At 39.0% G+C, this 12,539-nt stretch overlaps 1 long non-coding RNA gene across 1 annotated transcript; it reads right to left on the reverse strand.

The window, feature by feature from the left end:
• Positions 1–1,341: 1,341 nt before the first annotated feature.
• LOC137718660 (uncharacterized) lies at positions 1,342–4,565 on the reverse strand. Its single transcript, XR_015956438.1, has 5 exons — positions 4,088–4,565; positions 3,797–3,901; positions 3,545–3,627; positions 2,774–2,891; positions 1,342–1,838 (listed from the first exon to the last, which is right to left on the reverse strand). It is a non-coding gene; the product is annotated as an uncharacterized LOC137718660 (long non-coding RNA).
• Between the last annotated feature and the right edge of the window lie 7,974 nt (positions 4,566–12,539).

Raw genomic sequence — 12,539 nt, forward strand, 5'->3', positions numbered from 1 at the left:
GTGATGTACAACCCACTCGAGAGACATTCCAACTTCTTGTGAATTCACTTCTGGCCATATTCGTAAGAAATGATCAGAATCATTTTCTTCAGTGATTTCAATATGATATTTATTATCTCGGATATCTCTAAAACTCAGCAATGTTCTTCCGGAACGAGGAAAATAGAGGGTCTTTTTAATGGTTAATTTAATACCATTAGACAACATTATACAGGCCTTTCTATATTGTTCCATCAAGTTAGATGAACTTGAAAGGGTTGTCAAAAGTGCATTTTTAGGTACGAAGTTAGTAAGATAGTGTTGCTCACGCAAGATGGTGTGTGTGGTAGCACTATCAGCCAGACAACTAACTTCCCCACTAGTCAAACCTAGAAATAAATTAATTGAATCGATCACATGCATATATATAATTTTATTCATTCAATTAATCAATTGAGAAATAGTATCCATGACATAATTATCCATAATTCAAAATAAACCAAACCAAACAAGTTATTCCATATTGGGTTCAACAATTTGGGGTAAAAACCACCCGAACATGTCTAGAAAAATAAACTTCATTCTTCCATAGGAGTGGATGCCACCTGAAAATTTGAAACCTCTATAGTTGTGGTAGTTTCGTCGGGATGTTCCACATGTGCAAGGTTAGACTCATGACAGGAATGATACTTGGCAATAGCCTCAGGGGTAGCTCGATATATGCGTGACCAATGGTCCATTGATCCACAACAGTACCACATGTCCAATGTAATGGAATTCGATTGAATTGTAGCTTTTCTCTTGTTCTTGAAGCTAGGGGCCTCCCTTGGCAAGGCCTTTGCTTTGTTGACCTTGGGCCTATGGCTGGAGTTGCCGCCCATTTCCACGGCTACGATGGTTCTTCTGTTGTTTGTGGTTGCTAGAATTAGTCGCATGCGCTTCAAGCGTAGCATTCGAGCCAATGGGTTGAGCTTGATGATTTTTCATCAAAAGTTGATTTTGCTTTTCAGCGAGAAGTAAAACAGAGATCAAATTTGAAAATTTGGTGCCCTATATTGTTGTTGTAGGACAATATTAGTGGCATTGAAGGTCAAATAGGTCTTCTCTAGATATGCATGCGACTCTCGCCAAAGGCGAATTCAAACTACATTATTGCTAGCCTATAGTGAGGCTTAGCACACTCCCCCACCTCCTTAGTGTAGATAATATCGTTTGTTCAAAAAAAAAAAAAAAAAAAAAAAAAAGGAAAAAGAATATCTCACTTGCAAGTGAAGAAAAATACCTCTAAATCGTAATACTAACTGACACCACAAACCATGAATAATATTCATAGAAAAATTAACTGAAAATGCTACAACGATATAATCGCATTCTTAAATGTAACAATTTAGAGAACGCATGTTTTACATGAGTAACGCTCACAAAACCACACATTTACACAATTATCTCCAAATGAAAGAAAAAGCAAGAGATATGTGAATTGATCCATAAAATACATAGTTTAATTTACATTGCTACTCTATTAAGTCGACATCAAATAGAAGCTTCACAGCACAATAATTAACCACAATCCTTTGTTTTTGTAAGTGCAAAAAGAAAAACAGAATCAAATATTAAACCCAAAATCTTCACAGCACAATGTTCAACCCAAAATCTTCACATTAGCTCAAGAACTATACTGTTTCCAGAGCTTTCCAATTTCCCAGCACGGAACGACAAACATAAAAGCATTAAAATAGCTCTAAATTAAAACAATAGGATGAACTACAAAACGATAGAGGAAAGATTAAGAGCTTACCCTCACAAAATCAAAGCTCACCAAAATGCTTACCCTAACCAGAGAATCGTAGAGAATAAATCTGCATCAACATGTAAATCATAGAAGAAGAAAAAAATTAAAATTTATAAATACCATCATTTCACTACTAATTTGAATAAATCCAGAAACAATACATTGGAATAATCTTTTAGGTCTTCCAGTATTAATAGGTTAGAAATTCAGAAGATAAAACACCACAATTCATTAAATTCAAAGTTGCACAATTCATTAAATTCAGAGCTTACCCACTGCAACATCAAATGATAGAAGCAAGACTTGTGTTAAAAGTCATGTGATGTGTGCATTTACAAACACCAAGATTTTACATGCCCAAGAAAGGGAATCACTCCATTAAAAAGAGAGGAACTACTGATACTGCAGGTACATTAACCAGACCACTAATTTTAAATGACAGCATATGCTCGAGTAAGCGAAAGACTAAAAGACGAAAAGAAGAGGGTTATATACCCGTTTCAATGTCATTGTCAGAGGCCTCTTAAACCTGGTTCCAGAATGAGGATAGTCCAACACTCTCGTAGTAACTAATACTTACTATGACCTTCACTCAGTTTGTGAATTAGAAGCTTGAAATACACCAAATATTATATTAATAGCCATTCCCCTAATTTTAACTACTAACAGCGTAAAGAATTGGAAATTACAATTAAGACCAATGTTTTCCCCCCTTTTTTTCATTGCCATAAAAGGCAGAAAAACAAAGGCTTCTAAAACTCAAACCAACCGTCTCATTTCTTCCCAAAAATAAACACATTTTAATCCAACATTCATAAATGCGTGGTCAAACAGGGGAGAAAATTATGTTAATTTGGGTTTCAAATTTACAAACATAACTGTTTACAATAAGCATATATAACATGATTTGGTCTGCAGTGCTTTCACCAATAGTTATAAAAAACAAAGATTCTAAAGATATGCAAGATTCCAAAGATATGCATGCAATAGAATGACTATTACTTCCAAGTAAGCAATTGCATGGTTGCAATCTAAGTTGCACACATCATGTTCAATCTGATAGCTTCAGTATAGCACTTGACAACATTATTTCAGGCTTTTCCTTAAATGAAGTATTTCCCTGGGAAAAGATTAGCAAACATAGAAATTGAAACAATACACATAAGTACATTGGTATCCCAGTTCTTTGCTAATAGAAAATGAAATTAAGGGGATGGAGAGACCTAATTTCAACTTTTTGAAGGAGAACAGCATGATTCCAATTTCAATTTTGAACATAATAAAACATACAGCATTCATATATTACTTCAACTTCTTTTAAATTTACTTTTGTATTTAAAGATTGTATATTTTAATGAGTTTAAATTGACTATATATAAATTATACCTTTTTATATTTAAATAATAATGTACATTGTATAATTACAGTTATAGTCCATGAATACAATTAGAGGCCTTTGAATTTCTTTGCAAGAGAAGATTTATACGGAAAAGCAACTGCAAATATACAGACGGAGGGAATTTGAGTTTTGTAGTCCATCTACTCAGCAATTTCTTAATATACATACAACTAAGCAGTGACAGAGCTTTAGCTAATACTATTCAATTCCACAGGTAATTATAAAAAAATAATCACATAATTTCTCACAATAAAAATCAATGTGACTAAAAACAAATGATATGTATTAACTTTGATGATTTCCCTTATTTTCCCTCTCCTTCCCAGCAACCAAACAGGGGCAAAAATTACCAAAAACTGAAAAGATTGAAGTACCTGAGCAAGTTGGAATGCCAGGGTTGCCATATATACTTGGTGTAAAAAAAAATAAGGGTGGGCATTTTCAGAGCACCTAAACCCTTCATCCACAAACATATGTAAAAAATCAACAAAATAATATTTTGATTGCATTAATCCGTAGAAACAAATAAGCTAAAATCGAACTTCTCTATCAGAAAGTAAAGACACGATCCAAAAATCCATTAACATAAAAAAGATGTCAATGTCCATTAGCAGCAAGTTTCTCACCTGGAAGACAAATCTCTTTTTCATTCCTTGAACTGATAGAAGACCTTTCATACGATATATGTCCTCACTTCGTTTCAACAACAGTGTACCAAGCCATATGTTAGCCTGAAAAATTAAAAACGAAATCAGTAGTCTTTGTCAAGTTTTCTTTCATACATGCCTGGACAAAGACTCTGGATGCAACTGGCCCTCAAATGTGTACTTGTCTCATTCAAAGGCAACAGGTGCACATGGAAGACACAGAAGAAATTATCAAATATATTGCAAAATAAGACAAAACAGAGATCCTACTTTATCAAGTTCTAAGTTCCCTTCACAAACTATGCTGACAGAAGAAACACCAGGATCATGAACATGATCATGGGTGTGGTGATCCTCATGATGGTCTGCACATCAGTTTCAAATGTGTGAATATCAGTTCATAAATCTATATTAAAAATAGTAGCAATGTCAAATTACAATTATAGTGGAAGATCAGAACTCTTAAAGCAAATCAAAATATTATCCAATCAAAAACCAAACTAAAGCAAAATTATGAGTAACCATGACAAAAAGCAAATAAATAAAAACCTAATCATCCCCAACTTCGAATATGTAGTTATCTATTATCCATTCCAAGAAATGTGAAATGCATAACAGAAAACGTAAGATAACTGGAGTAGGAGGGGAAAGACTGAGCTGCTGAGCGCAGGTAGTACAATAAAATCTTATCCTTTACACTTCGGTAATTAGTACCTTTCCTACAGAAATAAATTCAACAACAAATGGTAAATAATCAATAAAATAATAGTGATTGCATTAATCCGGAAAAAAAAATGCTAAAATTCATAGTTGGGGTGCAAAGAAATTAATTTTCAGCAATCCAGGGTCACAGATCCGAGGCATTCAAGCACACAACAGAGAAGAGAGTATATTTTTTGAGGCACAAACCGAGTCTTTACCTTTGCTTCTCGTGTATCTGGGAACTAGATCAATGTTTTTCTCTGAAACTGGAGGATCGAACATGGATCTGCGAGTTTGAGCGAAATATCATCCATGGGTTGACGATCCTAGAGCCCTAGCATGGAAATATCATCCTTGGAAATATTTGAATTGAAGTGCTCCACGGATATATATATATTAGGGTGCTCACTTTATATACATATATATATATATATATCCGAGTGATTATATTTGTATAGTTTTTCGGAACCTATTTTATTTATGACATTCTTGAATTTAGGTCTCGTTTCATATAGAGGATTGGATTAAAGGGGACTAAACATTGATGAAATTTCTCCTTTCATCCTACCATTTTAGGAATGATTGTAATGAATAATGGCTAGTTTGGTATTGTTGTGCTTTAAAAAAAAAAAAAAAAAAAAAAAAAACTACTTCTACTGTGATGTGAGAGTAAACAGCTGTAAAGTAAAATTGTTGAGTGTTTGGTAAATTTTTTTATTTTTTTTGTAAAATTGCTTATAAAAAAATAAAATTTAAAAAAATATCTTCAGTGTTTGATAAACTTTTATATAAAATTATTGTGAATATGCTAAATGAATAAAAAAAGATATGGCATTTAATGTGATATAATAATTACCAAAGAGAATAATATAAAGGTAAAGATTGTAATTTTGTAAAATTTGGGGGGTATTTGTCATTTGAAAATTTCATTAAATTGGCACTGATCACTATGTTAAAATAAAAAAAATAAAAAATTTATAAGCATGGTAGGCTCTACTTCTGCTTTTCTACTATTATTGACATCAGTTTTTTATTTTTATTTTATTTTATTTTTTGTTTTACCAAACACATTTAATGTTCCAAATTTTTTAACATGTTGATTTTTTTTTTTTTTTAAAAGCACCACAATCCCAAACTAGCCTTAAGTTTTCTTATTGATTCCTACTTCCAAGTTGGCCACAATATTTTCAATTTTTCTTTCAACATACCTTGAAATGTTTTATGCATCTCGATCCATTCCTTAGCACCAAACGCTTCTTAGTCTTTACATATCCTGCCTACATATTTAGCAAGGGGATGGAGAATAGGATGCTTAACCCCATCCATATATGCTAAGCTCAGAGTTTAAATGTCCAAGCGTCAATGGCTATACCCCAATTACCCACTGGCCAAACTCTTGCCATTTAATGACAGTTTAAGGCCAAACATTTAACATTTAACAAGAAAAGAAAATTGATTGGATTTAAATACAAAAGGCAAATGTTGGAAATCCGATTCAAACAAAATGCTGCTCGAATTATAACAGAAGTTCTTTTTTTTTTTTTTTTAAATTAACATTCATAGACTTTCCAAACAAACAGAGCTTATGTGCTTTCACTCACACGCGGTATGGATCATGATGGAATGCCGTTTTTGTAAGTCGGATCCGCCTAAGGATGGAATGATGGAGTATCGAATGTCAATATAAGTTAGATAACCTTGGTATTAAATAATGAGAGCTAGTAGACCCACCCCACAATCCTATTTCTCCACCCTACCTTATTTTCCCACCCCACTCAAAAGGTAAAAATGAAAAACACTTTTTTCCTACCCACTGATATTACTAAACTATCCCTTACAAAGAAAATTAGTCACCGCCACATATCCACCCACTCGACGGCAAGCAACCCCCTTCTCACCGTCATCCAACTCTGTCTCTAATTGAATCGAGACTATGAAGATGAGCAACATCCTCGGTCGACCTCGTAGTTGCTCTCTGCAATTACAACTCAAGTAGAGGACTAATCATAGAAGAGGGGTATCAAAACCACGTCAAATGGGTATGAGAGAATCCAATTATCAAGATTTTTTAAGGTAATTGTAATGGGTCTATGGTGTTTGATGAAGATTTCAAATGGATGGGAAGGAATTGACATAATAGATGAGGAAAATGGGGGATTCAACTTGCTTGGTGTTGTGTGCGGTGGTTTCAACTTACTAGGCTCATGTTTTCGTTCCTTCTATTTTCATAATTTAATACAAAAACAAAAGAATAAAATAGTTAAAGATGGCCTTATAAGTCATTTTGGAAAAGGTTAGAGTTGTCATTAAAAGTATCATTAAAAAGGGAGTGGAGAAATAATGTTGATGGGTGGGTATATCATCTCCCTAAATAATAAAGACAATTAAAAACTCGTTCATTTTTCTATCTTTTCTAGGGTTTTTCCAAACACTTGAACATGATTGCTGGATTATACCGTTTTAGTTTGGGGATTTGAAACTCGAAATGGTAACTGGTAATGGATAAAAAATTCCTGGAATAAAATTCCTGAGGCTACCACTAAAATGAATGCAAGATTGCTAGACTCACCCATTTTTAACTAAATTTTTAAACATATATATATATATATATATATATATATATATATATATATATTTTGAACAATTTAGGAATAAGGAATACGATTTATAAAGCATGCCAAAAATTTTGAGCCTCCCCTACCATAAAAGCAATGTTATTAGACCAGTTGGGCAGATACTACCCCAATTGGAGCCTATGAATTACCAATTGCCTATTGACCAAAATTATTAACACAAAACCCATCATTCCTTCCCCTATAAAATGATGCCTCTTCCCATTTTGTAACACAAGAAGAGCATAGATGACTTACTTAAAGTTGTTTGTGCTATTTCTTGTAGTGGTTATTCTTATCACAACTTCATCCAATGCCCAATACCATGAGGATGACAAGCTACAAGTCACTCCCATAAGACACGAAATTTACAAGCCATCAACGTTTATACCACCATTTTACAAGCCGCCATTTCTTCCTCCTATTGTAGTGAGAGGACCACCACCTCCACCTCCGAAGAATCCGCCACCACCCCCACCATTTTACAAGCCACCATTTCTTCCTCCTATTGTACTAAGAGGACCACCACCTTCACCTCCGAAGAATCTGCCACCACCCACACCATTTTACAAGCCACCATTTCTTCCTCCTATTGTAGTGAGAGGACCACCACCTCCACCTCCGAAGAATCCGCCACCACCCCCACCATTTTACAAGCCACCATTTCTTCCTCCTATTGTAGTGAGAGGACCACCACCTCCACCTCCGAAGAATCCACCACCACCCCCACCTCACAAGAATCCGCCACCACCACCACCTCAGAAAAATTCTCCACCACCACCCCTACCTCAAAAGAATCCGCCACCACCGCCACCTCAGAAAAATCCTCCACCACCGCCACCTCAAAAAAATCCACCGCCACCACCCCCACCTCAAAAGAATCCGCCACCACCACCACCTCAAAAAAATCCTCCACCACCGCCACCTCAAAAAAATCCACCGCCACCACCCCCACCTCAAAAAAATCCACCGCCACCACCCCCACCTCAAAAGAATCCGCCACCATCACCACCTCAAAAGAATCCACCGCCGCCACCACCACCTCAAAAAAATCAACCACCAACACCAGCTCCAACTCCAAAAAATCAACCGCCAACACCAACTCCAACTCCAACGCCAACACCAACACCAACACCAACCCTAACACCAACACCAACACCAGTGCCAGCACCAACACCAACGCCAACTCCCACACCAACATCAACACCAACACCAGCACCAACACCAACACCATCACCAACACCAGTGCCAGCGCCAACACCAACGCCAACGCCAATGCCAACACCAACATCAACGCCAACATCAACACCACCACCAACACCAACACCAACACCAATACCAACACCAACACCAACCCCAACACCAACATTAACACCAACTCGAACACCAGTGTCAGCGCCAACACCAACGCCAACACCAACATCAACGCCAACACCAGCACCAACTCTCACGCCAACATCAACGCCAACACCAACACCAGCACCAGCACCAACGCCAACGCCATCCCCAACGCCAATACTAGCACCAACACCAACGCCAATGCCAACGCCAACTCAAGCGTCAACGCCAACACCAACGCTAACACCAACACCAACACCAACACTAACACCAACACCAACACCAACTGGAACACCAGTGCTAGCGCCAACACTAACACCAACACCAGCACCAACACCAACACCAACATCAACTCCAGTGCTAGTGCCAACACCAACGCCAACACCAACATCAACGCCAACATCAACACCACCACCAACACCAACACCAAAACCAACACCAACACCAACACCAACCCCAACACCAACATTAACACCAACTCGAACACCAGTGCCAGCGCCAACACCAACGCCAACGCCAACATCAACACCAACGCCAACATCAACGCCAGTGCCAGCACCAACACCAACGCCAACGCCAATGCCAACACCAACATCAACGCCAACATCAACACCACCACCAACACCAACACCAACACCAACACCAACACCAACATTAACACCAACTCGAACGCCAGTGCCAATGCCAATACCAACATCAACACCAACACCAGCACCAACACCAACACCAACACTAGCACCAACACCAACACCAGCACCAACACCAACACCAACACCAACGCCAACGCCATCCCCAACGCTAATACTAGCACCAACACCAACGCCAACACCAACGCTAATACCAACACCAACACCAACGCTAACACCAACACCAACACCAACTGGAACACCAGTGCTAGCGCCAACACTAGCACCAACACCAACGCCAACGCTAACTCCAACGTCAATGCCAACACCAACGCTAACACCAACACCAACACCAACGCCAACGCTAACTCCAACATCAACACCAACTAAAACACCAATGCTAGCGCCAACGCCAACGCCAACACCAGCGCCAACACCAACACCAACTCCAACACCAATGTCAATGCCAACACCAACACCAACACAAACACAAACACAAACGCCAACACCAACACCAACGCCAACACCAACACAAACACAAACGCCAACGCCAATGCCAACGCCAACATCAACACCAACGTCAACGCCAACGCCAACATCAACGCCAACACCAACACCTACACCAACACCAGCATTAACACCAACTCAAACACCAGTGCTAGCGCCAACACCAACGCCAATACCAACGCCAACGCCAACACCAACATCAATGCGAACACCAACACCAACATCAACACTAACACCAACGCCAACACGAGCGCCAACGCCAACGTCAACCCTAACGCCAACACCAACACCAACACGAGCGCCAACGCCAACACGAGCGCCAACGCTAACACGAGCGCCAACGCCAACGTCAACGTCAACGCCAACACCAACGCCAACGCCAACACCAACACCAATGCCAATGCCAACACCAACTCTAACACCAATTTCAACGCCAACACCAACACCAACACCAACACAAACACAAACACCAACCCCATCATTAGTCCCATCACCAGGACGAAATAGTCTTTCACGAGCACCACCACCTTTGAACAATCTACCACCATCACCATCAGCAAGTCAAAGCAACCCTGCTCCAGCACCTTCACCAGGTCGAAACAATCCTCAACGAGCACCACCACCTCAGAATAATCCACCGCCACCACCATCACCAAGTCGGAACAATCCACCACCACCGCCTTTACCTAGTCAAAATAGTCCTCCACCACCACCTCCACCAAATCTGAATAATCCTCCACCACCACCTTTAGTAAGTCGAAACAATCCTCCCCCACCACCATCCCCAAGTCGAAACAATCCTCCTCCACCACCACCACCTTTAGTAAGTCGAAACAATCCTCCCCCACCACCATCCCCAAGTCGAAACAATCCTCCTCCACCACCACCACCCTTAGTAAGTCGAAACAATCCTCCCCCACCACCATCCCCAAGTCGAAACAATCCTCCCCCACCACCATCCCCAAGTCGAAACAATCCTCCTCCACCACCACCACCCTTAGTAAGTCGAAACAATCCTCCCCCACCACCACCACCCTTAGTAAGTCGAAACAATCCTCCCCCACCACCATCCCCAAGTCGAAACAATCCTCCCCCACCACCATCCCCAAGTCGAAACAATCCTCCTCCACCACCACCACCCTTAGTAAGTCGAAACAATCCTCCCCCACCACCATCCCCAAGTCGAAACAATCCTCCCCCACCACCATCCCCAAGTCGAAACAATCCTCCTCCACCACCACCACCTTTAGTAAGTCGAAACAATCCTCCCCCACCACCATCCCCAAGTCGAAACAATCCTCCTCCACCACCACCACCAAGTTTGAACAATTTGCGACCACCCGCACCAATTATCCGTCAAAATTGAGTCAATATGAGCTAGATAATTCCTTGAAATAAGAGTTGTCGAAACTTAGTTGGCAACAACTTCTAATATGATCGATTACCTATATAATACTATATATTATATAAATATAGTAATATGTTACTGCTCTTGTAACTGCTTTAATGAAATATGGTTTCCTCTTGCAACCTTTATTATGCAATATAAATTACCAACTATAATGAAGTAACACAATTGTTGTTATAATTACCAACTTTAATGAAATTTGGTTTCCTCTTGCAACCTTTAGTTATATAATTTGCCCACTTTGTCATGAGAATAGATGACATACATTCCTTATAATTAAAAGATGAAGAATACGTGAAAACTACCACAATTGTTGTTACAAAATCTCTTCCAAAAAAGTGCATCATGTGAAGTTTCTGATAGTCCAACATCAACAAGAACATATCACGCTAGTACAATTCAAATCATGAATGGAGTACAATTCAAACAACTATATATATCGCTGCCAGTTATCACATTAGAAAAAAATTGGACGAGGAATAGGAACCCACAGCTCACTTAAAAGACCAAATATCCAAATCGAATCTGCACATCCATAAACAAGGGCACGATACTTTGCTTCAGTACTTAACCAAGAGGCTGTTCGTTGTTTCTTATAACACCATGTGATCAAGTTAGAACCCAGGACGATACCAAAACCTGTGACAAAATGACGGGTGTCCGAACAAGCTGCCCAATCTGCGTTAGAGTAAACTGAAAGAGAAGAAGAAGCATCACAACATCATGTTGGCAAACCATGACCATAAGTACGTTTTAAGTAACACAAAATATGTTTAACTGCCTCCAAATGCAAAGAAGTAGGACGACCCATGATTTGAGCAACGTTATGAACGGCAAAGGAGACGTCGGGGCATGTCATGGTGAGATATTGAAGACCTCCACCACAATAGCGATAGAAACATGGACCAGCCAACTCAGTACCACATGTACGTGTCAAAACAATCAAGCATGTCTCCCTTCTTGTCTGGGTGAGATGAATATCCGAAGAAAATAGCAGCTTGCCCAAGTCTTTTAAATCAAATTCAACACCTAATTTTTTTTTAATTGGAAAGAAAAGCAGAGGGATCACTACCCATAACAACGAACACAGAATTATCAGCCGGGCTTTGAAGGAAACCAAAATTGATAATAAAAGAACTAAACCTCTGAAACTAGGCACGAGAGGCCTGCTTTAGGCCATAAAGGGCCTTATGTGCATGTAGTTAGAGAATGTGCATGCAGTTAAAAATCAGAGCATCTAACGTAAGAACAAACAATTTATAAATTATGAATATTATTAACAGGAAAACAATAAGAATGCAGAGACGGCTACAAACTAAGGCCTACATCTTAACTGACTTAATTCTCATACTAAACTACAAGCTATGTTTATAGAATGCAGAATCTAAAGAATCCTAATCAGATAGGTGTGACCCAAACCTAGACAATCAAATAATAACTAATATTCCAACACCATATGTCAAATTCATGGCGGTACACGACATGAGTTGCCAACAAGTAGATGCGAATGCAAGCTCTATTAGGCCGAT

The sequence above is a fragment of the Pyrus communis genome, chromosome 15 (genome assembly GCF_041283825.1).
Source record: "Pyrus communis isolate YQ-2024b chromosome 15, ASM4128382v1, whole genome shotgun sequence".
Taxonomy (NCBI): domain Eukaryota; kingdom Viridiplantae; phylum Streptophyta; class Magnoliopsida; order Rosales; family Rosaceae; genus Pyrus; species Pyrus communis.